The sequence below is a fragment of the Phocoena sinus genome, chromosome 16 (assembly GCF_008692025.1).
Source record: "Phocoena sinus isolate mPhoSin1 chromosome 16, mPhoSin1.pri, whole genome shotgun sequence".
NCBI classification, from domain to species: domain Eukaryota; kingdom Metazoa; phylum Chordata; class Mammalia; order Artiodactyla; family Phocoenidae; genus Phocoena; species Phocoena sinus.
In genome coordinates, this window is record NC_045778.1 from 80690037 (window position 1) to 80713892 (window position 23856).

Below are 23856 nucleotides of genomic sequence, written 5' to 3' on the forward strand. Positions count from 1 at the left end.
TTATTAAAGGTTAACATTTTTTTTTAAATCGCAAGTATACATCTTACAGCACCTAGAACTCTAAAGAATATAACAGGATTTATTTTACTATTTTTAATTAATTCATGTACATTTCACTTTTGTTATAAAATGTATGTAGACTGTGTGTACTTTGGGATCATTTTAATAGAGAAACTGCCTAGACATACTCATAATTTTCCATTAAAGAGGCAATTAAAAAGTTTTTTCATTATTAATTTCTTTATTTTTTATAAAAGTATAGTTGATTTACAATGTTGTGTTAATTTCTACTGTACAGCAAAGTGACTCAGTTATATACATATATATTCTTTTTCATATTCTTTTCCATTATGGTTTATTACAGGATATTGAATATAGTTCCCTGTGCTATACAGTAGGACCCTGTTGTTTATCCACCCTATATATAATAGTTTACATCTGCTAATCCCAACTCCCACTCCACCCTTCCCCCACCCCCTCCCCATTGGCAACCACAAGTCTGTTCTCTATGTTTATGAGTCTGTTTCTGTTTTGTAGATAAGTTCATTGTGTGGTATTTTAGGTTCCATATGTAAGTGATATCATACGGTATTTATCTTTCAAATAGGCAATCTTTTAATACATAAAAGCCTTTCTTAACATTGCAATACTTCTGGAAATTAAACATGTAAGAACTAAATTTCTATCCTGCTTTAATAGCTGATAAGAAGTAGCTGTCTGTCTCCTATTTACCAAGAGACTTTCCTTGGTATCTCAGTGCTGTATTACATTCTATTACCAACATTTTTCCTCAATTCCTGAAGCAAATCAAAAGTATACACAAGGCAAAACCTAGGTGGATACTAAATCATTCCACAAGTAATAATGTTCTGTGGATTATAGACACTAATTTCGTGGTGAAAAATAAAGAAATTGTCATTTCATTCTGCCAGAAATCCATTGAAGGTCTTCAAGTTTTTCAAAGAAGTTGAGAAAAAATATGCTTTTGCCAAAGCATAAACATTTATGATTTTTTGAGTGGGGAATAGGAGGGAATTCCATGCATCCCTTGAAGCAGATCATGGAAGGTGCTGAATTGTTTTATTATCTGTCCTTCCAATGGTATTTACTCCAGTTTCTATATGTCAGTCTACTTAAGCGACTGAATCAAACTTTCTTAATCATATAAGAAGAGAAGTAATTAATGCTATTTGTCATTACAGGTGGAATGGTAACTATACTCATACTCACATAGTGAAAACTTATTTCCAAAGAATCACACGCACACACTCACACACACACACACGTATTGCTAATCCATTTAAAAAAACAACCTGGATCCAGTGACCAAGATTCTATATTCACACATATACTCATATACTTGAAATGACATATGAATGACATATAACAAGGATATTCCACATAGCTGTTTTTGTATTAGAAAATGACTGGGAATAACCTATGTGGTCTACAGCAGAAGCAGAGTTAAATACATTCTGGAGCAACCACATATTGAGTAAAATGTGGCTAAAATGGCCGAAATGAACCAGTGGCTAAAATGAATGAAGTAGGTCTATAAGTACTACTGTGGAAAAATACCCATATCTTGCACTTTAGTTAACAGAAAATTCATATATATACATATGTTTGCAAATGCCTAATATTCCTCTGGAAGATTAGACAAGAAACTGGTAACTAACTTTGTCTCAAAAAAAGGCGAACTGGTTGTCTGGGGAACAAGGAAGCAAGGAGACATGTTTTTCATTATTTCACTTTTTGAACCTTTTTCATTTTGAGCCATGTATATGTGTTCCCTATTTTTTTAAAGTCTAAAGTTAACTGCTATTTAAATAACATAACCACATAACTTTACTAAACTATTACAATTCTAAACAGCACATAACATAAAACTTGAATTGACACACACACAGACACACACACACACACACACACACATATATATATATACACATATATATTAGTTCATTCATTCAAAAATCATTCACTCTGCACCATTTAAGGTGCTTGATAGGGGCTAAAGATGCAAAAATGACTTAGACCAAGCCTTGGGGGAAGGGCCCCATATAGATAATTACAAAACAATGCAATAAATATTTAAAATAAATGTAGGAAATCCTGTGTTAGCCATGACAAAGTAAGGATATCAAACTTATCTTCCCGCCATATAAAAGTGTATAAAACTGGAAAAACACACATGGTAAAGTTTTTTTGTCTTTGTTTTGATCAGTGGAAGGCTGATCCTTGAAAGTGATCCTTGAAAGAAAGGAAACATATGAAATGATTACAACATTAACCCCAGCATTCTGACTGGGGAGTTTTCTAAACTGCAGTGCAGAGAAGTAAAGCCCAAAGAGAGAGCAGCTTTGTGTCTGAGTAGAGGAACAGAAATCAAAGTTTGTGGCTACTGGGGAGGCTGGAATGTGTGAGACAGGGTGCCAAAGCAGAATAAATCTGTGCAGAAAAGAAGTTCTAGAGGTCTGCATAAGAGTTCCTGAAGTCTTCCATAGAATACTAACTTGTACATTATCAGGATGAGACTTCAGTGAAGTCTGTCATAAAACTGGGGCTACTCTCACCTAAAAGGGTTTCTACAGACTTATTCTAACAAGAGCTCAAGCAATCTAAACTCTCAGGAATGTTGCATCCTGCAAACGATTAAAAAAAAAAAAAAAAGACCTGTAAAGGAGCAGGAAAATAATCAGGACCAAAAAACTCAATAGATGCACATTCAAAGATGACATAGGTGTTAAAATTAGCCAAGAACTTATAAGTGCTATAATGAATATATTCAAAGATTTAATGGAAAAGCTGAATACAATAAACAAACATATGAAGAAACTTGGCAGAGAAATAAAAATTAGTTTTAAAATAACCAAATAAAAATTCTATGACCTAAAAATACAATATCTGAATGAAAATTTCACTGGGTGGACTTAAGAGAAGATTAAGCTCTGTAAAAGAAAAGATTAGCAAGCTTAAATATATAGCAATAAAAACTAGGCAAACTGAAATACAGAGGAAAAAAATGGCTTAAAAGTTTAAAGAGCTTCAGTGACTTATGGGACAATATTAGGCTATACCCTGTACATATAAATGAAGTCCCAGAAACGAGGGCAGGCAGAAAACATTTTTGAAGAAATAATGGCTGAAAAATTCCCAAATTTGATGAAAACTATAAACTAGGTATTATAAACTATATTACATACCTTATGACCAAGAAGTACAACTAATCCCAAGTGTGATAGAGACAAAGAAAACTGCACTAAGACATATTTTAATCAAATTTTTAAAAAAACAAATGAGAAAATCTTTGAAGCAAAGAGAGAAAAAAGATACATTACCTAAATTACTGATATAGGTAATAAAGCATGAAACTCATAGAGGTTTTGCTGTGTGAAAGAAACTAGAAATAAAAAAGTATATTCTGTACGATTCCATTTACATGAAGATCTAGATCAGGTTAAACTATCTATGGTAATAGACATCAAAACAGGTGCTGTCTTTAGCAGGAGTGGGAGATTTTCTGGGAAGAGGCATGAGAGAACTTTTTGGGGTGATGTAAATGTTCAATATCTTGCTAGATGCATTTGTCTTTATTTATTAAACTGTACATTTAGGATCTCTATAATACATGATATATTATTCAACAATGAAAAGTAATCCAAGAAAAAAAGGGTAAAGGAAAATTCCAGCAAAGGGCCTGTCCTCATGATTTCACTGGTTAGTAAATGTTAATACTTGGGCATAACTTGGGAAAAGAGGAGGGAGTAGGATAGATGGGTAATGTAAAAATGGAAAGTTCTGGATCCACTAGAGTTACTCATTCTGGCACATTCTAGAGATTGGAATAGCCATCCATCCTGAGTTTTCTCTATGTGGGGACAGGTCCTGAAATCAGTCCTCCTGGGCTTCCCTGGTGGCGCAGTGGATAAGAATCTGCCTGCCAATGCAGGGGACACAGTTTCGATCCCTGGTCTGGGAAGATCCCACATGCCGTGGAGCAACTAAGCCCGTGCGCCACAACTATGGAGCCTGCGCTCTAGAGCCCGTGAGCCGCAACTACTGAAGCCCTCGCGCCTAGAGCCTGCGCTCCGCAACAAGAGAAGCCACCGCAATGAGAAGCCCACGCACCGCAAGGAAGAGTAGCCCCTGCTCTCCGCCACTAGAGGAAGCCCTCGCGCAGCAACGAAGACCCAATGCAGCCAAAATTAAGTAAATAAATAAGTAAATAAATAAATAAAAATTAAAGAAAAACAAATCAGCCTTCCTTCCTTGCCCTGTTCTGTAGCCAACAGTCACCAAGACCTCCTGATTTTATCTCCCAAATTTGAGCAATTTTATGTTAATGTTTCTGGACAATGTTTAAAGCAAACTCTGATTTCTGTCTACATACCAATTTTGCCTTTTTTGCTTATTCTTCTAGAGACCATTTCTGGCCTCAGCATTTTAACTTTGACTGGCATCTGTTGAGCCCTTAAAGCATGACGGGCATTATCTGGGTTACTGCAGAGAAATCCAAAGGCCGGGTAGGGTCCTCCAGTAAAATGGAAAATGAGACACATAACTACAGTTAACATTACCAGACACAGGAAAACTGCCTCCAGCTGTGTTTTAAAGGAAAGGAGCTGCATGGCTTGGTGAAGGGGAGGAGGTGAGAGACAGGTGGGAGGACGGCGTATGTGAAACCGATGGTGGTTTAAACAGGAAGTGCGTCAGGGGCTAAAGAGGAAGCTGTGGAGGTAAGAAGGGCCATGTCCTGGGGTCGTGAAAGATGAGAGTACGTAGGTGTTCAGGATGGCAAGAGGCTGGGGGTGGTCCTCAGAGCCTAGGAGGGGAAAAAGGGAATTGATTCTGATGTCAGGAGGGGCCTTGAGCCCATGAGAGGTGGAAGGAAGATGGATATGGAGGGTCAAGGGGCTTCCGAATGGGAATCAACACAACCCCGGATCGATGTCTCTGACGACACACTCTTGTACGACAGTGATGAATGTCTTTAGACTTCAGAGGTGGAGGGATATTGCTTAATTCCGGGAAGAATCGCTGCGGTCCAGCAGAGAGGATCTCCCCTGGAGAGAGGCACCATCTGCCCCTCATCATGCTCCCCCAGCTGCTGACTTTCCAACAGCAGATGTCTGACAAAGGCAACTTGTTTCTCCCTTCTTGCATCACAGTCTCTGCCTCTGCAGCCCTGCAGGGTTAACAAGCAAAACTGTGCCCATCAGAGTTTGAAGTGATCGCCTCCTGTACAGAAGGCTGGCTCTGGAGGCCACCACGGCAGGGACATTGACAGCTGGGTGGAGTCACCGGGCTACCTAGCCCCACCTGACCTGGGCTGTTCCCCCAGGGCGCGCTCAGGAGGAAGCCACCCACCTGCTGGTCTCCAGGGTGACCAGGCTGCCTGGCGCTGGGGCTGGCGCCCCTCCTCTGTTCTGTCAGCCCACAGGCTTTTATTGGGCACCTCCTGGCTATCCTGTTGCATCAGGAGCTGGAGATGGAGAGGTGATGGGGAGAGGCACAGCGTGGATGCTCTTGGAGCTCACAGCCCTGAGAGAGGGGGAAGGAGGGGGCCATGACTGACGCCCTACAAGTGAATACACCTTGTGAGAGAGGACCCGAGGGGAGAGGTGCAGGGTGATTTTCCAGAGGCAGTCAGGAAGAAGGCACAGGCCAGGTACCAAGGAGGGGAGTCTCAGGTGGGGAAGAGCTAGGCTCTGACCCTGAGTGATGGACCTGGGGGCTGGAGCCCAGGGAACGGGGTGAGGGGCTCAGGAGCCGCTGAGACGTCAGGCAGAGCTTCCCACGCGTTTGGATTTTATTCGGAACGAAGGCTTTTAAGCAGAGGACTGGCAGGACCGGGTTCCATTCATAGGGGTCCCCCTGGATGGTGTGCTTAGAATGGATTGCCTAAACAACAGTGAGTCAGAAGTTGGCGGACCACTGCAGTCATCAGTGAACGCAGTGGAGTGGGGAGGAGAGGCACATTCAAGAGGCGTTTTGGAGCTAGACAGGAAGTAGACGTAGGGATGGATTAGAGGTGGGAGGGGAGGCGGAGACAGGATGCCTGCCGAGAAACAGAGTCAGAGCAAGAGTTGGGTCTGCCATGGTAGACAGCCAGGAGGACCAGAGCCTGGAGGAGACCACCAGACGGGCTGTGCTTTCTGGAGCTCCCTGCATAGACATGGTGTTTTAAAGTCCTGGCGCTGGACAAGATCCCCCAGGGACAGCATGGACAGGGCAAGGCAAGAAAGTTGAGTTCAAGTTCTCCACTCTTTGACCCCTCTTTACACCCTGTGGAAAGGAAGTTGCATTGTGGATGGTCTCAGCCAATAGGTGGCCATCCTGCTCAGTCTTTGGGGTCTACAGCTCTGTCCAGAACAGGTCCCAAGTGTCTCAGAAGGTGGTCTGCTGGCTACTGATACAAGGTGGGGCAACACACCCTGAATAGCACCTTCTCACCATTGGCTCCTTCATTCAGAAGCCAGAATGAGTGAGGTCCCTGCAACAGGGATGCACTATCCTTCATGAGGGCGGGGCCCTTGGACCAATGTGGAGGGCACAGCAGGAAGGCTCAGAGCCAAGATGAGAAAACATCTTCCCCATGGACTCTCCTTTACTCTGAAACGTCCCTAAATAGCTTGCAAGAGGTCACCTGGAAAGCGGTCCCCCAGAAGAGCCGGTCCAGACCCCTCTGGCAGTCGCTGTCCCTCCTGCGTGTGCTGGATATCGCCTTAACGACAAGTAAGCCCTTTTCAACATCCACCAAGTGGCCACCCTTATTCCCGCTTTACAGAGGAAGATACCAGCTCAGGAGATTTCCCGGCTCTCCCTACTTCTCCGAACCAGAGGCAGTACAGGGTGCCTGCCCTCTGCTCTCCTGGACCGATTGCATGGTCCAGAGCTGGCGCCCAGCTACGCCACTTCCTGGTGTCCAGGGCCAAGGCTGGGTAGGAAGGGCCTTTCCCGCTCGTAAAAGTGGCTGTCACACCCTGACCCCCTACATGATGCCTGGGTCCGGGCACTGGGGCCCCGGCCAGGGTCTCCGCGTGGGGCACCAGCCTGGGCTATAACGTCCAGGATGGCCGGGTCCCTGCCGGGCGCCGGCCATCCCTGCGGGGCGGAGCCGCGGCCTCAGGTGGGGCGGGCGCCGGGTGCGCTCCCCGCGCCGGACACCAGGCGTCGCCCCCGCTCCTCGCGGCGCCGGGCCCCCGCCCCCGCCGCGGAGCCCGAGCCGAGCGGCGCGCAGGAGCAGCGGGCAGCGGCCGGACAAATTTCCTGCTCGGCTGCGGGCGGCGCGGGTGCGGCGGCGGGCGGCGGCGCCCGGACCCCGCGGCCTCCGCGCGTCCCCACGACCCTCCTGCGCGCCCGGCGGGGACGGCGGGGCGCCCCGGAGGGCGGCGGGCGGGCGCCCGGGAGATGAGGAGCCGCCGCGGCGGCGGGAGCGGCGCGACCGGACCGGCCCCCCCGAGGTGAGCGTGCGTGGGGTGCGGGCCGGGGGCCGCGCGCCCGGGGCGGCCGGAGCAGGCCGGGGAACGCCGCCTCGGCCGCCGCCGCGGGAGCGGCCGCGCCGGGGTGCCGGGTCCCCGAGCCCGGTCCCTGCCGGCCCGCGGCGCGTCCGGTGCCAGCGTCAAGGGACCGCGCGACCCCGGCCCTCGGGCCCCGGACCCCCCAGCCCAACTTGGCGACCAGGTTGGCAGCTCTCGCGTTCCCTCTGGGTAAACGGACCAGAGGAGCGTGTGTGTCTGCGGGTGGCGACGGCGCTGGGAGGACGGCGACAGTGAGGACGCGTGTGAAAGCAGGGGAGACCGAGAGGGGGTGCCAAGCGGGTGTGTTGTGGGCTGCCGCACGCAGGGGTCGAGACGAGACGGGCGCCTTTGGAGGAAGCGTCTCCGAGTTGCACCAACTCCGGAGGGGCGTGCGCTGCTGTCCAGGCGCCCCTTGCCTTCCCAGGGAGGGGAACGGAGTGGGATGCCGCTGGGGGCTCAGAGATGCGGCAGGGAGTGTGGGGGAAGTGGGCAGGCCCCGCTGGCCCAGGCCGGCCCGCGGCGTCAGCGGGGTGACCTGTCAGAGTTCCTGGGCCGGAGGGCAGTGCAACGCCAAGCCCGCGGGCTTCCCGGGACCATCTGGGAAAGGCCGGACAACCCCTAGGATGGAGAGGCATAGCCAAGCCCTGAGTGATTGTGCTGGACTTGACCTAAATTCCTTCCTGGCATGGCAAACCTTTCTAGAAAGGTGAAACAATTATACTGGCAGAATTGTGATATCGATCTGTCGCGGAAGAGGACCTCTCTACCAGAGTTTCAACCTAGGAAACTCAAGGAAAGCGGAATCCGGCTCTGTGTGTGCTTGTATTCTAGAGTGAGAGGTGGTAGAACTGGATCAAAACCGGCAAAGGCTGGTCACGTGTTTCAGAAGTCCCTGGGCCCATGTCCAGCCAGCTTCTGACCCCCGGTGCCTCTTGACCCAGGGTCCCTGGAGGTCTTTGTGTCTGGAAAGGTCAGTGAATTCCTGCCTCTGCAAAACAGACTCATGCCCATATAAACTGTGGCAGGGAGGGGGTAAAGGGAGGGCCGTGCCTTTTCAGAACCAGAGCTCTCAGCCAAAGGAGGGTGTGAAAGGGTGGGTGCCGGTGGCCCAGGCTGCCTCCTGACTGCCATGGTCACTCATCCTTCGTGGTATGGGGCAGAGCTCTGTGTGCGAATAGGACTGAGGTCTGGGCTTTCTGAGCACAGGCTCTAAGCCTTCGGGGAGCAAAGGGCCAGGTGGTGACATGAAACAGGCCCTTCCCCAATGTGACACTGCCTCTGACCATGATCTCAGGGGCTGAGGTCTTTGTTCATTGGTGTTAGTGATGCCTGTGAACCAGCAACTGCCCCTCCCCTCCCCACAGAATCCCCAGACTTTCCATGTGTCAACGAGACTTAAGAGCTAGATTTGTCCCTGTAGAAGGCCAGATGAATCCAGATGGTTTTAGATTTAAAGCCATACCTACTTAGCGCCCCCAGCCAAGTGAGTTGTGGGCAGTGGTTGAGGAAGTTCATGTTACTGTCACTGTGATGCCTCCCGGGACCCCTGTGGAGGCACAGAGGGAATGTGAAGCATTGTGGTCAGGTCCACAATCCCTGCACGGGGGCCACTTCTCACTTCTGTGGAGGGACACCTGGCCCCGAGATGGCCAGGGACAGTGCCTCCAAGGAAGCCTGCAGAAGCCTCCCGGAGCTCTGTGTCCTCGTGCTTTACCCCTTCCCGTCCAGGGACGTGTGTGTGAGCAAATCATCAACCCCTGAGAGTGGCTGCAGCAGCCGTAGGATGGGGGTCCGGGGTCCGCAGAGGGGGCGTATTGAAGGTGGATGTGTGAGGAGTTGACAGCAGTTGATGGTTGGTTAGCAATGAAGCTGGAATGTGAAGGTGGGTCTCCTTTGAACTGTGCCCCCATTGGTCCACTTGTCTCTCCTTTTGCTGCCGTCATCCCAGTCCAAGCCATCCCTCTTTTAGCAAAACTCCCTCCTTCCAGGTCAGAGGCACATCCTAGCCCAGACCAGTCCTCTGCGATTCCCAGGCTCAGGTGCCCACTCTCCCTTTCCTCTGGGATGTCAAACGCCCCCAACTCAACATGTCCCAAATCAAACGTGTGAACTCCCCTGACCCAGCCCAACACTTTCCTAATGTTTTCTTTATCCGTCTAATCACACCAGCCTCCACCCTGCTGTGGAAGAACATGCTGGATTGTCATTTCCCTGAGGACCATACTGTGTCCTCCGTGCCCAGCCAGGCAGGTACCTGACAGGAAGCTCTGAAAACCATCACTGGACGATTGAAACGTTTTAGGGGCGCATCTGCGGATGTGGGGAGTTTGTGTCTTTTTAGGGGATGTCTGTTGTGGTTGATAGGCAACCACTCTTTTTTTTTTTTTTTTTTTTTAATGTGATTGAACTGGATCCTGGAGAGATAAGAGAGGTCTGTCTAGGGACCACATTGACAGTGTTTCTGGAGATGCCCGACATACTTGCTAAAATGACTGTCTGACCTGGACCAGAGTGACCCCAGATGACCTCCCAAGGAGGCGGGTTGGAGATCAGTCAGGAGCCCCATGGATGCCGTCCTCCGTTCCTTTATTTGACATGTCTTTTTCGTTTATAATGTTTGAGTTACACTTACAGAGGTTCTGCTGTCAAAACAAGAACAAATATATCCATTAGGATAAAGACTGGCCTTCTTAATATTTGATTATCACTAGGAAGAGACTGCGTGTTCCAAGATCGCCTTCAGCACTTCTCTTGGCGTGCCATCTCCTAGTGAACCAATGGCTGTGTGTTCCCTGAAGGCACTGCTATGCTTGCCAGATTCTCAGAGATGGAGCCTGCTCAGTCCCCTACTCTGAATCTCCTTCCCCTTTATCTCCATCTTCGGGTCTCCTACTCATACCTCAAGGCCCACGGATGCCTGTCTCCACAAAGCCTTCCTAACCTCTCTCCATAAGAGATATCTCTCTTCCTTTTAGTTCTGTAGAAGGTTACCTGTCCTGAAGCAGCTATGAGAATCTGTTTTGATTTCCAGTTGACTTGTTTATCTCCTCTACCAGGTCATTTGTGTTTTCAGGGTGGAAGGTATGTCTCTGAGAGCCTGGACTTTGGGTTCAGGTATGGATTCAAATCCTGGTCCTGGTATGACCTTGGCTGAGTTATTCAAGATTCATGCCTCAGTGTTCTCTCCTCTAGAATGGGAGTGATAATCTCTACTTCACAGGACTGTTCTGAGAGTGACAGTTGATGCATATAAAGAACCAGGCACATGGCTGGCACTCCGTAAACTGTGGTTATTAGTCCCCTCCAATACCCGAGGCTGTGTATTGCATGCAGTAAGAAACAGTGATGTTTGAATGAATAAATGAACAAACTCAGAGTCCACATGAGTAGGTAGATACCTTTTGTGTGCCTTCCACAGTGCTAGATCAAATCAATACGGTGGGACATGCCAGTTAACTTTATTTTTTTGCGTGATAATTTGAAAGATGATGTAAAATTTGCATGATTAAGTATTTTAATCTGTGCTCCATGAACAAATCTATTCTTTAACACACGCCCTTGACTCTTCATTGTGCGAATGATCTGGTAGGCGGAGGTGCAGTGTTTTATGTGCATTAGCCTGGGTGCACGGGCTGGATTAAACCAGGCTGTGTGCCAGACGCAAGTGAGCCAAACCCGGCATCGAGAAGTGGTGTGTCTAGAACCAGCGTCGCCCCAGGGTCAAGAGAATGGCTTCTAGACTAGAAAACTGCCCCCCAAACCCTCAGAACTTCACTTTTCTTACCTCCAAAGAGAGACGTGTGGCACCGGGCCATCTCTGAGCCCCTCCTAACCCCAGTGTGCTGATCGATTTCACCCATCCACGCTGGTCCGGGCGGTGCTGCCGCCGACCGCACGCCCGGCTGCATCCACAGCTGGGCGGCCTCCCGTTCCCGGTTCATCTCAGGGGCCACATCCTCTCAGCGCTGGGTACCAGATCTACCCAGAGTAGGATTAGGCTCATGGGTATGTTCAGCATGGTGTTAGTTTTACATGCTGACCCCAGACATACCGAAAGGCTTTTTTTGGAGAGTTCACTTCTCACTGTTGCGTCACTTGGGTTTTTCTCCAAAAGCAGAGTGCTGGATAACACTCTAGATGGTTGGAGTTTTAGATCAGCTGCACCGGAGGAAAACGGGTTTCCTTGAGTTTTACTAAATCCTCCGACAGATATGCAGGTGTACAGTTGTGGGGCTGGGGGAGCGTCTGCCGGATTCAGGCTGGGAGACCCCTAGTCTGGGGATTACGAAACTGGCTTTCTTTTCTTCTCTCAGTCTGGCTGCTGTTCTCCAAACCTTGTCCATCAAGGGCCGCCCCAGGTGTTCTAGCTGGGGAGTTTTGATGTGGTTCGCAGCCTCTTTGAACTCACACGGCTCCCGGCCCAGAGCCAGAAATGTGAGCCTGATGTCTTTCTTTCAGCTGTGCAAATACTTCAAAGGAGTTGTCAAAGCTTACGAAATAAAAAAATTTTAGCAATATCTTTCAGAAAAACAAACATACCCTTTTATATTGATTCCCAGCGAAATAAGAAGTAAGTAAATATATATATTTTTAATGTGTGCTTTTAAATAGGTTTCAGATATAATCAAGAGTATATTGGATGAGAGATCCAAAAAGGTGACAACGTTTTCTTTCTCCCTGAAACAAATACAAACTCCAGCAGGGGACAGAGGAGAGTTTGAAGGAAAAAAATGATCCTTGGTTATGTGCTGAAAACCTGAAGCGTTTTGGGCAGGTGTTTCGCTCTTCTGTTTATTGGGTGGGGAATGAAGAATTGATAGGAAAACTTGTCTGCACCCCAAGCCTGGGTTCCAGCAACGCTAAATATGATCTGGCAGAAAGGCTCATGCCGGAATGAGTGTTCAGCGTTCAGCCATGCTCCCCGACAGGTGCACTGGCTGCGTCATCCTCTCCAGGGATGCTGGGTTGCTCGCCAGGTGCCTGGAGCTCACAGGGCATCCAGGCTTCCAAGAGAAGTGGAAAGTGGAGCAGTGGAGGGAGGGGAGGAAGTGACAGACCCGAGTGTGAGCCGTCCCGGGCAGTGGAGGAGGCTGTATGCTGGGCTCCCCCAGCAGTGATTTTACTCTGTCTGAGAACCAGCAGTGGATCTAAGCCCTGGGCTTTGCTTTTCACTGGCAGGTGCCCAGCCCAGGACTCAGAGCACAGGCTTTGGAGCAGAGGGATGGGGTCAGGCTGGGGCTCTTGACACTGAGGCTCTGGGCAAGTGACTTACTATCTCCCAGTGTGATCCCTCCTCTTTCTGATGGGGACAATGACACTTTCCAAACAGGGTTGTTATGTGGATGGATTGAGGTCACGTATAGAGAGCATGGCCTCCTGCTTACCAGACGGTCACTGGTACTGCTATCGTGTCCAGGAGTCCAGGGGCGATGGGACTGGCATCAAAGGCTCGAGACGATCTGAGCTCTGATTTCTGCTCAGCTACACTTGCTTTGTCCTCAAAGCAAGTCACTCCATTTCCATTCTGTAAACACAGGCGTTTTTGGTTATTAATGTCCTTTAAATCTATTTGGTCGTTTCCAGCTGAACATTAGTCAAGGATTTTTGTACTAGGGAGCAAATTACTTCCATTTTTCTTCTCAGCTAAGATTTTTGAATGTCCTGTCGCCCAGCTCCTTGGTTACCATGTGTTATTCTGAGTGACCTTTGTACTCAGCCTTGTTATTTTGTTTCTGACCCCAAAAGGACTTGGCGTTTACAGGCTGTGTCCCAGGGACGGGGCTTCCGTGGGTCTGCTTGGCTGAGTTCAGCAGACTTGGCCTTGACTCCTTTGTCAATATGCACGAGTGCCGGGGGTGGGAGCCTGCTGGGGCAGAGCCCAGCCAGTGCCAGCTCCTGTCCCAGCAGGTACCCCATTAAACCGTGGGAGCTCCGGCCTCCCTTTCTTCCTCTCTTGTTCAAAAGGCTGCCCTCAAAGGGGGACACCCACTTACATGATTTGATGTCACAGCCCTGGGGCCTCCCCTCCCTCACCAGTCTGGCTGGATTCTTGTCACAGGATAAAGCTTTTCTCTGGTCGTTTGAAATATGGCTCAGGAGGGGCTTTGAGGGCTTTGAGGACACCAGTGGTCAGTTTTTCTTACGTCGCAATTTTTCCCAGGGCTGGCCTGCTCTTAGCCATTTTAAACTAATCCACTTGTTACAAAACAGGGAGACTCTCAAGATGTTAAGCTCCCCCCCCACCCCCGGCATGCGGGCCTCTCACTGTTGTGGCCTCTCCCGTCGTTGCGGAGCACAGGCTCTGGACGCGCAGGCTCAGCGGCCATGGCTCACGGGCCCAGCCGCTCCGCGGCATGTGGGTTTCTCCCGGACCGGGGCACGAACCCGTGTCCCCTGCATCGGCAGGCGGACTCTCAACCACTGCGCCACCAGGGAAGCCTGAGATACTAAGCTTTTTATCTTCTCATGACTGTCCTCTGAGGAGGCCTCCAGATTTTTCGTTCCAGAATGGGAGCCCTGGATCCTAGTACCTGTAGGCAAGAGTTAAGAACCAAGGCATAGCCTGAGACGATTTCAGAGAGCAAGGGGGTGACCTGTCACCTCCAAACACACTGCATCTCAGAAGCAGAAGCTCTCTCAACAATTCCAGGGGAACAGGGGTAGGGAGTCAGTCTGAGTTAACAAAAAGTCAGGGTATGTGTATCCTTTTATGACATTCAGGGATTTACAGTGACTCAGTCTGGGCTCACAAAATGTTGCCTTAGGGCACTTGCTTTAATGACTAGAAAACACATAAACGCTCTTTCAAAGAGATTAAAACACTTTAGCTTCTTAAACATGTAAAAAATAAACCCATCTTAGTTGCACTGTGACCTTGGCTAATCAAAAGAAACTCTCCTTTGCAACGGCGTTATTTCAAGCCAGCTCAAAACCTGCCTGGTTACTAGTAAAGGTATTCCTTGTAATGAACGCTTTTCTTCAGTAGGTGGTTTTTCTGGCTCTGAAAGTGGCCTTAGTTTTATAAGCGGCCGAGCATTTAAGTCCCGGACACCGAAACGCTTTGAAGCAGTCACCCGTCCTTCAGGTTCAAATACAGTTGGCTCAGCACTGTCTGAGCTGCTTCTGGCAGCACCTCATTAAGTGCATCGGTAATTCAATAAATTACTTTCCGCCAGTGTTGCGAACATCAGCTAAAGTTCAGTCATCTACTGGAGATGGTATCAGTCTGCTCATTTAAATTCCTTTGAGCAAAGTCCTGATTTTGGCCCAACATAATATAAAAATGCAAGAGCCAGAAATTTAATAATTTTCCACAGAATTGGGCCAAGCTAGGCCTATTCTTAGCCAGCCAGTGACATTCTTTCAAAGGATATTTCTTGGTTTTCATCAAACGTGGGTAGTATTTAAAAGAGTCTGTAAGGTCGCATAGAAGGGACAAATGGGGATTTAAGCATTTATTGAGTATCTACGATGTACTTGCACTGGGCTTAACACTGGTGTTACAGAAAAGTCACAGTGCCTGTCCTGTGGGTGCCCCACACCCATAGGCGGGCAAAATCCATCATTTCCAGGGCATATATAAGTAAAGGTGGATGCAGAGGTGGAACAGAGCTGTCAAGACGGGCTTTTGAAGCGGGCTCCTGGAAGGGCTTCACCAAATAGAGCAGGCTTCATTTTCAAGGATGTTTTCTTGGCAGCCAACAGGGCTAGAACAGTCCAGACAGAGGGGCCTCCGTGTGCTTGCCCAGCGATGAAAAGTAGCGTGACCTATCTGAGGAACAGTGGGTATCTGAGTGCAGCTAAAGCCCAGGGATGATGAGACTGGGACAAGACAGATGGAAAAGCTTGGGATTCTCCAGACACTTCTAAGAGTCTGAGTTCTGTGTGATGGCCCAGCAGTTCTTAACCTGTTTAAGCTTATGTCCTCCTTTGAGATTCTGAGGAAGACTATAGACTCATCCTGCAGAAAAATGCATGTGTCTACAGTTTGTTTTTACAGTTTCATGAGTCTTGCCTGACCAAGGCCCTGACATTTTTGGCTAGGAAGACTGCTTTGCACCTGGGCCAGATGCAAGATTAAGGGATGATGATAAGACCAGATTGTAGGCTGAGTTGGAGGTGCCTTTGGCGGGGAGCCAAGGAATTTGGTGACTGGAGGCAGGTGATTCTACTACGGAGTCTGCCCAGCGAGGCTTGAGGACAGTTTTTCATCTTGAAACTGGTAACGACAATGTTTGTGCATCACCCTGCTAACTGTTTATCTTTCTTTTTATGAGAAATTTGGTTACAGTGTACATTGTACACGGGGGATTGGACAGTATTCCTAATAAAATAACATGAAATAGGTCATTTAATGGTGGCTGTTGTCATCAGAGATGCCGGCTCAGAGGAATTGTGGTAGGAAGGGCTCATGAACCTGCATGTGGCCACCGTTCGCCTCTGACAGGTATAGACTGGGAGTCACCCCACTCTCTCCTGCACCCAGGACTCTTGCCTTGCAGACCTCAGTCTAGCTTGCTGTATCACATTTTAAGTTTCCTTTTTAAGTGGAGAAAAGCCAGATTTGAAGCAATGACGTTTATTAAAGGAGTGGAGCACAGCAGCTGGGGGAGAGGCTCAGAGAATCATGGTCACTTACGCAAACCAAATCTGAGGGATGCTTAATGCAGCTGGCCTGCCCCAGCTGGTCAGCATCCTGGCAGTTGTCCCTCTGGCAGAAAGAGAGGAAAGACCCACACTTAAAAGAGCGAAGAAGGCTGGCTGCCCCCGAGGAGGAGCTTCTGACAGAGGTTGAGTGCCTTTGCCGATTTCTTAGCCAGCCGGAGTAAGAACCTTCCCTGTAGATTTCCACGAACTGGCCCAACTGGGAAACTCAAGTTCTGTCTTCCATGCCAGGGAAGGGGAGCTTTCCTGAGGGCTCCCTGGGCTGTAAAACACCCTTCAAAGTCATGGAGGTCAGGAATGATGGTGAGGCCCACAATTGCATTGCATTAAAAATTCATTTTCTCAGGACTTCCCTGGCGGTCCAGCGGTTAAGACTCCGCGCTTCCACTGCAGGGGGTGCGTGTTCGATCCCTGGTCGGGGAACTAAAATCCGCATGCCATGCGGCCAAAAAAAAAAAAAATTCATTTTCTCCCTTCATTTTACAAATGGAGCCAGGTCCAGGTACCTTTGTGTGCAGAACAGTGCCCAGGATGGACATACGACCTGGCTCAATGAAACCACGGTTTTGTGCTCAGGAAACTGAATTCACTGCACACTAAAGAGGCACCCTTCCCACTGATTTTCATCAAATAAAAAAGAAAACACTTTTACTCATTTCTAGTTATTTTCTCAATAACCTTCCTCATTTGTTTTTTTTTGCGGTACACGGGCCTTTCACTGTTGTGGCCTCTCCCGTTGCGGAGCACAGGCTCCGGATGCGCAGGCTCAGTGGCCATGGCTCACGGGCCCAGCTGCTCCGCGGCATGTGGGATCCTCCCAGACCGGGGCACGAACCCGTGTCCCCTGCATCGGCAGGTGGACTCTCAACCACTGCGCCACCAGGGAAGCCCCCTCGTTTGTTTTTAAGTAACTAGAAATACATTTTCCGTATAAGTCCTTCAGTTTACCAAAAACCAAAGCCAATTCTGTGAAATAATGTCATTTGCAGCTACATGGATGGACCTAGAGATTATCATACTAAGCGAAGTAAGTCAGAAAGAGAAAGACAAATATCATCTGATATCACTTATGTGTGGCATCTAAAATATGACACAAATGAACTTATGCACGAAACAGAAACAGACTCACAGACATAGAGAACAGACTGGTTGCCAAGGGTGAGGGGGTGTGTGGGAGGGATGGATTGGGAGTTTGGGATTAACAGATGCAAACTATTATATATAGAATGGATAAACAACAAGGTCCTACTGTATAGCACAGGGAACCATATTCAATATCCTGAGATATCTGCTTCCCTGGTGGCACAGTGGTTGAGAGTCAGCCTGCTGATGCGGGGGACGTGGGTTTGAGCCCTGGTCTGGGAGGATCCCACATGCCACGGAGCAACTGGGCCCGTGCGCCACAACTACTGAGCCTGCGCGTCTGGAGCCTGTGCTCCGCAACAGGAGAGGCCACGATAGTGAGAGGCCCACGCACTGCGATGAAGAGTGGCCCCCGCTTGCCACAACTAGAGAAAGCCCTCGCACAGAAATGAAGACCCAACACAGCAAAAATAAATAAATTAATTAATAAACTCCTACCCCCAACATCTTCTTTAAAAAAAAAAAAAAAAAAAAAAAATATATATATATATAAATATATATATATATATATATATATATCTCCTGGGATAAACTGTAATGGAAAAGAAAATAAATGAATAAATACCAAAGCCAAGTCTACCTTTTTGCTTTAGACATTTTCTCTTTGAGAAGTTTGGGGAACTGTGTGAGCTCCCTGTTTAGAGTCTGAGGACAATGCCTGCCCTAGGTGAGCAGCCTGAGACTTGCCGGGGTCACAATGCCTGTTCCTGGTACCATGTCCTGACCAGGACTGAGCATCCTTTTTTTTTTTTTTTAATGTAACTTACTTTTTATTGAAAGTATCTTGCATTTGTGACTGATGCTTTCTGCGTTACGCCACACATGTTAACATTAAAGGTTAAATTATTTTTTACACACAAGTAGTATTTATGGTTTTCCCCACATAGGATTACTGTTTATAAAAAGATGACACACCACATGGGTCAAGTGTCTTTTTTAATTGAAAAGCCAGCAAACTGTCTAATTCTATTTCCTCTCAAACCACAAACTGAGTAGTAACTGAGCCTCTAGCCAGCATATTCAAAGCTGAGAGGATTAAAAATGCAAAAACACGTCCTCAGATCTAATTAAGGGAGCCCTGCTACATACAGGCTAATCGATACCAGTGGACTCCAGGAAGCTGGAAGACATTCTGATAACCCCACTCTGATAACATTTACCTCAAGTAGCCTTTTTCCAGTTGCCAAGTCATGAATAAAGACAATATGTTGTTAATTCTATTTCGGAAAATTTTTTGCAAGTTGTTTTATTTACAATGCCAACTTTTAAAAGTCACTAAACTGAAATTAACTGGACAATAAACTAGGCAGAAATTGCTTTACAAAAAGAGGGAAAGCCCAAAATGCCACTTTATATAGAGAACCCACAGTTCAGTTTTATTCAGAGCAAAGAAAAAATAACTTTTGATCATACTAGAAGAAACTGAGCCATAAGTTTGGAATCTGTACTGAAACTACATATGCAATGAGGACGACATTCTGCTAAAATACAACTGATTTGCTGCTGCATTTGTGGACCGTTTTTCTAATATTAACAATTATAAACAAAGCAGTGCAACTAGTATTTGGAACAATCCTTACAGTGTTACAGCATCAGACACAAAATTTCACTTCTCCTCACACCACTGGTTCTCTGTGTGTACCTGGGCTTCCTCTTCTTCAGTAAAATCATTTTTGATATTGAATGTCTTTCGAATCTCCTCAGGAGTTTCTCCCTTGATCATATTAGCCACAGTCTTGCAGGTAACATCAGGCAAACCTTTGATGTCTAAGTAGTTTGCTGCCAGTATAAGCTCAAAAAGTGTTCCTTGGTCAACTTGCAGGAATTCTTGATCCCGAACAGGGATGTCATCTGTTCGCTTTTCTTTGTTCTCATCATCCTTAGGAGAGGAGGACCATCCCTGTCGGGGGTGCACCACTGAATGACCTTTTTTAATGTTGCTGCCTTAACATTTGGCAAGGGGACTGGATCATCTTCTCCTTCATCATCCATTCCGAAATCTTCCAACATGGTCTTTTTTAAAAAATTTAATTAATTAATTAATTAATTAATTAATTTGGCTGTGTTGGGTCTTCATTTCTGTGCGAGGGCTTTCTCTAGTTGCGGCAAACGGGGGGCACTCTTCATTGCGGTACGCGGACCTCTCACTGTTGTGGCCTCTCCCGTTGCGGAGCATGGGCTCCGGATGCGCAGGCTCAGTAGCTGTGGCTCACGGGCCTAGGTGCTCCGCGGCATGTGGGATCTTCCCAGACCAGGGCTCGAACCCACCGCGTCCCCTGCATTGGCAGGCAGACTCTCAACCACTGCGCCACCAGGGAAGCCCCAACGTGGTCTTAATGGTCACAGATTGTTTCACAATTTCAACATCAACTTCAAATATCTATCCATCAGAACTCTGCAACTTAATTGAAGGCATGGTGTTAGGACTCAAGGAGATGGTGGGCCAGGGACTGATGAGAGCAGGGCGGCGTCTGCAAAAAGAAAAACAGACAAGTTGAGAACAAGTCCAACCGAGCATCCTTTTCCTGTTCTCACCACCCTGGTGGGCTGACCCCTTTATCCTCCCTCCTGTGTCTGACCCCCCTGTTCAGTTTTGGGGCTTCGGGAAATAGGGGCCCCTCGTGTGGAGGCCCCACACGAAAGCCTAGCTTATCTGTCTGTTTTGACAGGAGTTGAACGTTCCAGCCTCTAGCAGAGTCTGGATGTGAGGGGCTGTGGGCTCACTGCTGGGCCTCCATCCTGTGTCTGCTTGGCCTGACTCTCGCCAGCCTGTTCCTCTGGGTGTGGTTTCGGCCTGGCCAGCTGCGTCCAGCCGGTATTTTAGAAGGCAGTCACGTGTGTTTCTTGCACGTGGCATGCTTTTGTTTAGCAAATGATTTATTGTTTTTTATAGTAAAATGCACATCCTGAATGGGCAGGCAGTGCCGGGCAGAAATCAAGGACATCAATCCTCGTTATTTTACTTTGTAATGGATTTTCTTGTCTTGTTTTGTGTCAGTATAGCAGTGATCTGTAAGTGCTTTACAGAGATTATGCTTTCTTTAGTGACCGGCTTGGAGGTTGGAGCAGCCAGGCTCCATGTGCTGTGTCCATTTTCAGAGCCGGCAGGCAGGGAGCATGGCCGTGCTTCCCAGAGTGACTTCCGAGCCGATGGCCTGAGCGATGTTGGGCGGGAATTGCTTGGCTGTGTGGATGTAATGGGCTTGATTGATGGTGACTATATGCATTGAAACGTGTGGCGTGATTGGTATCTGGTACCCTGGGGCTCGACCTCTGTTGCCAATGATACGAGACATCGGTTAGGCGCCCATGAGGAGAGTCCCTTGGCCCCCCTGGAGCCTGAGGGGGGCCTGCCTTCTGGGAGGAGCCCCTTGCTGCCTCCACTCTGAGTCTGGTTGAGGGTCCACTCTGTTCCCCACCCCCAGCCAGGGTATGTATCCCCAGGGAGCTGGTGGGTGTGCAGCTGCCCTGAGGTCACCACACTCCCCTCCGATCACCGGTGCTAGTTGGTGGGGGTCCCGGTGGCGGGACAGAAGAAGCAGCTCCCATTACTGACGTGGCTGTAGCCTCCCAGGCCCGTCTGTGGGAGGGTCTGCTGGAGAGTCTGTACCTGGGTGTGGGCTGACCCTTCCTCCACGACTCCCCTGGCCTTCCCTGGGGCCCCAGTGCAGAGGAAGGTGTGATGTCGCCCTGCAGACTGGAAGAGGCGGGCTGTGTATTGTCAGGGATCTGAGGGTGTCAGACGTGGAGACACGGTTCACTCCACTCGGGTTCACAAGAGGCCTCCTTGACTTACATAACTGAAGGTTCAGGAAGAGCGGGATCCAGTGGCTCAGCGTTGCCGTCAGGGTCTGCCGTCCTTTCCCCTTCGCCTGGACAGGCTCTTTCCCCAGCAGCCTCTCATCCCCCCAGGAGAGAGCCTTTCCAGCAGGTGCAGCCGTAGGCTCCCAGGTGGGTCTCCTTGGCTCTGATGAGCCAGGCCTCGGCCACTTGCCGTCCCCAAAGCTTGCACCGTGGCCAGGGCTCACCCTATTCTGACTGTCCAGGCTTGGGCCCCGTGTCCTGCCAGGGGTCGGGGGTGGAGCAGCTCCCTCCAGATCACCTTGGGGTGGGGTGGCTGGGGCCTTCAGGGGAGGGGAAGAGGCTGGACCACTCAGGGAGCAGATGTGAGGACCCCTCGGCCTCCTGGGAAGGGTCTTGGAATCAGAGGAGGGACTTGGGCTCCGTCTTGGGCTGGGGGAGGTGAAGGGGGTTTCTGAGGAAGGGGAGGTGGCTGATGAGGGGTGGGCTGGGGGCCCGGGGGGCTCTCAGTGGTCTCCTCCAGTGGGCCGTGCATCAGGGAGGTCCCAGAGGGCAGGTCCCAGAGCATCCTGCATGCCGTGAGGTCGGCAGCTGCATTTTTCACAGAGCTCCCCAGGGAATCCCGAGGTGTGGCCAGGTGGAAGACGTCAGGGGCTTTTTGCAGGGTCCCAGGAGCGAGGTCAGGACTCTCCACAGTGACAGAGGGCAGAGGGTGGCCCCGGAGGTATAGGCGGCCCCGTGGCTGCCTGGGCAGGTGGAGAAGAGGCACCGATTCCTCGCAGGGCCAACAGCAGGATTGAGATGGTACCTGGTACCCGTGGCTCTCAGGACTGAGATGCAACCATCGTTGGGAGGGGGCCAGTCATGAGTGCCTGCACCGAGGGAGACTTGTATCCTCGGTGAATCCCCTTCGTCCATGCTCTGCTCCCCTTTCAGTCGGGCCGCTTCTGTCCTAAATGAGAGCTCTTGGATAGACTAACCCATGACCGAGGTGTTAGGGACTCAGTGGGGGCCAGTTTCAAGTGTTGCTTTTTATAAGACGACAGCTTGGGAAAGACGAGGCCTAAACGGAATAAACAGTGGAGGGTGGGATTCCCAGCATTATGCTGGTGCTGGTGGAGGCTCCTGCCCGCAGCCCTGAAGCCCCAGGAGACTTGTAGTCATGTACATATGTCCATTCAGTCATCCGTTCAGCACATATGAACGGGAGACCTACTCTGTGCTGGGGCTCCAGGGCTGAACAGAATCCACGGGTCCTGCCCTTGCATCCTCTACCTGGCGCCTGGGCTTCCATGTCTGTCTGTCTGTCTGCCCTCAGGATTCCCCTAAGAGGCTGGTGGTGCCCAGCTCAGCCTTGCTCTGGGGACCGTGTGTGGCGAGGGGGCCGCCCCGAGGTCCTGGTGTCATCCACGTGGGACTGAGAGGCTCTCCTGTGCCAGGGACTGTGCCCACTTCCCTTCCCCATGGATCCGGAGCAGTGTGTGTTCATTAGGGGCCCCATTTCCACGTGGGTGTTGATGGCTGAGTGGCTGCCGCCTGGGACTGAAATTTTGCCAGCCTCTCTTTAAAGAGCCCGTCTATCTTGTAGTGAATACAGATTCCTGCGACTCTCTTTCTAACCTTAACATTCAAAGGAGGTCGGACTCTAAGGCCAAAGTGGGCGGCAGGGCCACCCATTGGCTGTGGCCAGGCTTGTCCCCCCCAGGCTCCCCTTCTGCTCCCCGCTTCCCCACTCTGCTCTCTTGTGTTTCCCCAGTCTCAGCTCCACCCCTGGGGCTTCTTCTTCCAGAACCCCAGACCCCGCTGAGCTCACCCTCTCGCGGTGGGGCCACTCGCGCTGTGGAGTGAGGGCCCTGACCCCAGACGCCTGCCCCGCAGTGGCAGTGGCCATGTCAGTGGCAGTGGCCTCGTGCATCTGGCAGCTCTCCCGCCCGCTGCACGCCTGCCCAGACCGGTGGCCCCGAGAGCTGACACTTCACCTTCAGAGTGGCCGGTGTGCCGTTCTTTTGAAACGAGCAGTAGCAAAGCTAGTTCAAGAAATGCCCATTGTTTCCTCCCTCCCATTGCCCAGTCTCCAAAAAATGAAAAGATCCAACGGCCTCATCACATGAGGAGGCCAGGGGGACAGGCTTCCGGGAACAGGGGCCACCCCAGGGGCTGCAGGAGAGACCCTGACTCAGGCCTGAGGAACCACAGATGCCCAGGGCTAAGTGCTGCAAGCCCGGCAGAACCAAATAACAGAATGATTTTGCCCAGCTGCTCCTGATGCGAAAATCATTTTGGGTTCGTTTTAAGGGCTCCATGGAGAGTTTCTACTTTGGGAAAAATTCTATCAAGATACCCTAGCATTGGAGTCACAGTCATTCTTTAATGCAATGTCCAGACCACACATACGTTACTTCTTGTTACCTCTGGTGGGATCTGGATGAACCCCGGCTTGGAGCTGACCTTCAGGTGGGGTGCCCACTCCCTTGCACTCATCTCCCGCGGCCTGATTTCTGGTCGGTGGGAGCTCAGCCCCTTAAAAGAGCAGCGCGGATCTCGATGAAATGCGTGCGATCGCTGCACTGTCTGGCCTGGCTGGCAGGGAACGGTTTCCCGGCAGGAGGCTTAAGCTAGAAAACATCCATGACGAGTACAAGGAGTATTTGGGTGGAGGTTTAAATGCTGTGTCAAAATGCATAAAAAATACAATTAACCACGGTGTGAGGTGGACCGTGTCTCT

At 49.5% G+C, this 23856-nt stretch overlaps 1 protein-coding gene and 1 pseudogene across 1 annotated transcript in view; one reads left to right on the forward strand and one right to left on the reverse strand.

Moving 5' to 3' along the window:
- The first annotated feature begins 7277 nt into the window (after nt 1-7277).
- Nucleotides 7278-23856, forward strand: part of PTPRE (protein tyrosine phosphatase receptor type E) — a 165809-nt gene continuing 149230 nt past the window's right edge. Inside the window, exon 1 of the mRNA XM_032607776.1 lies at nt 7278-7466. The gene's annotated coding sequence lies outside the window, so the exon portion shown is untranslated. The remainder of the gene's footprint in view (nt 7467-23856) is intronic.
- LOC116741392 lies at nt 18808-19746 on the reverse strand (annotated as a pseudogene).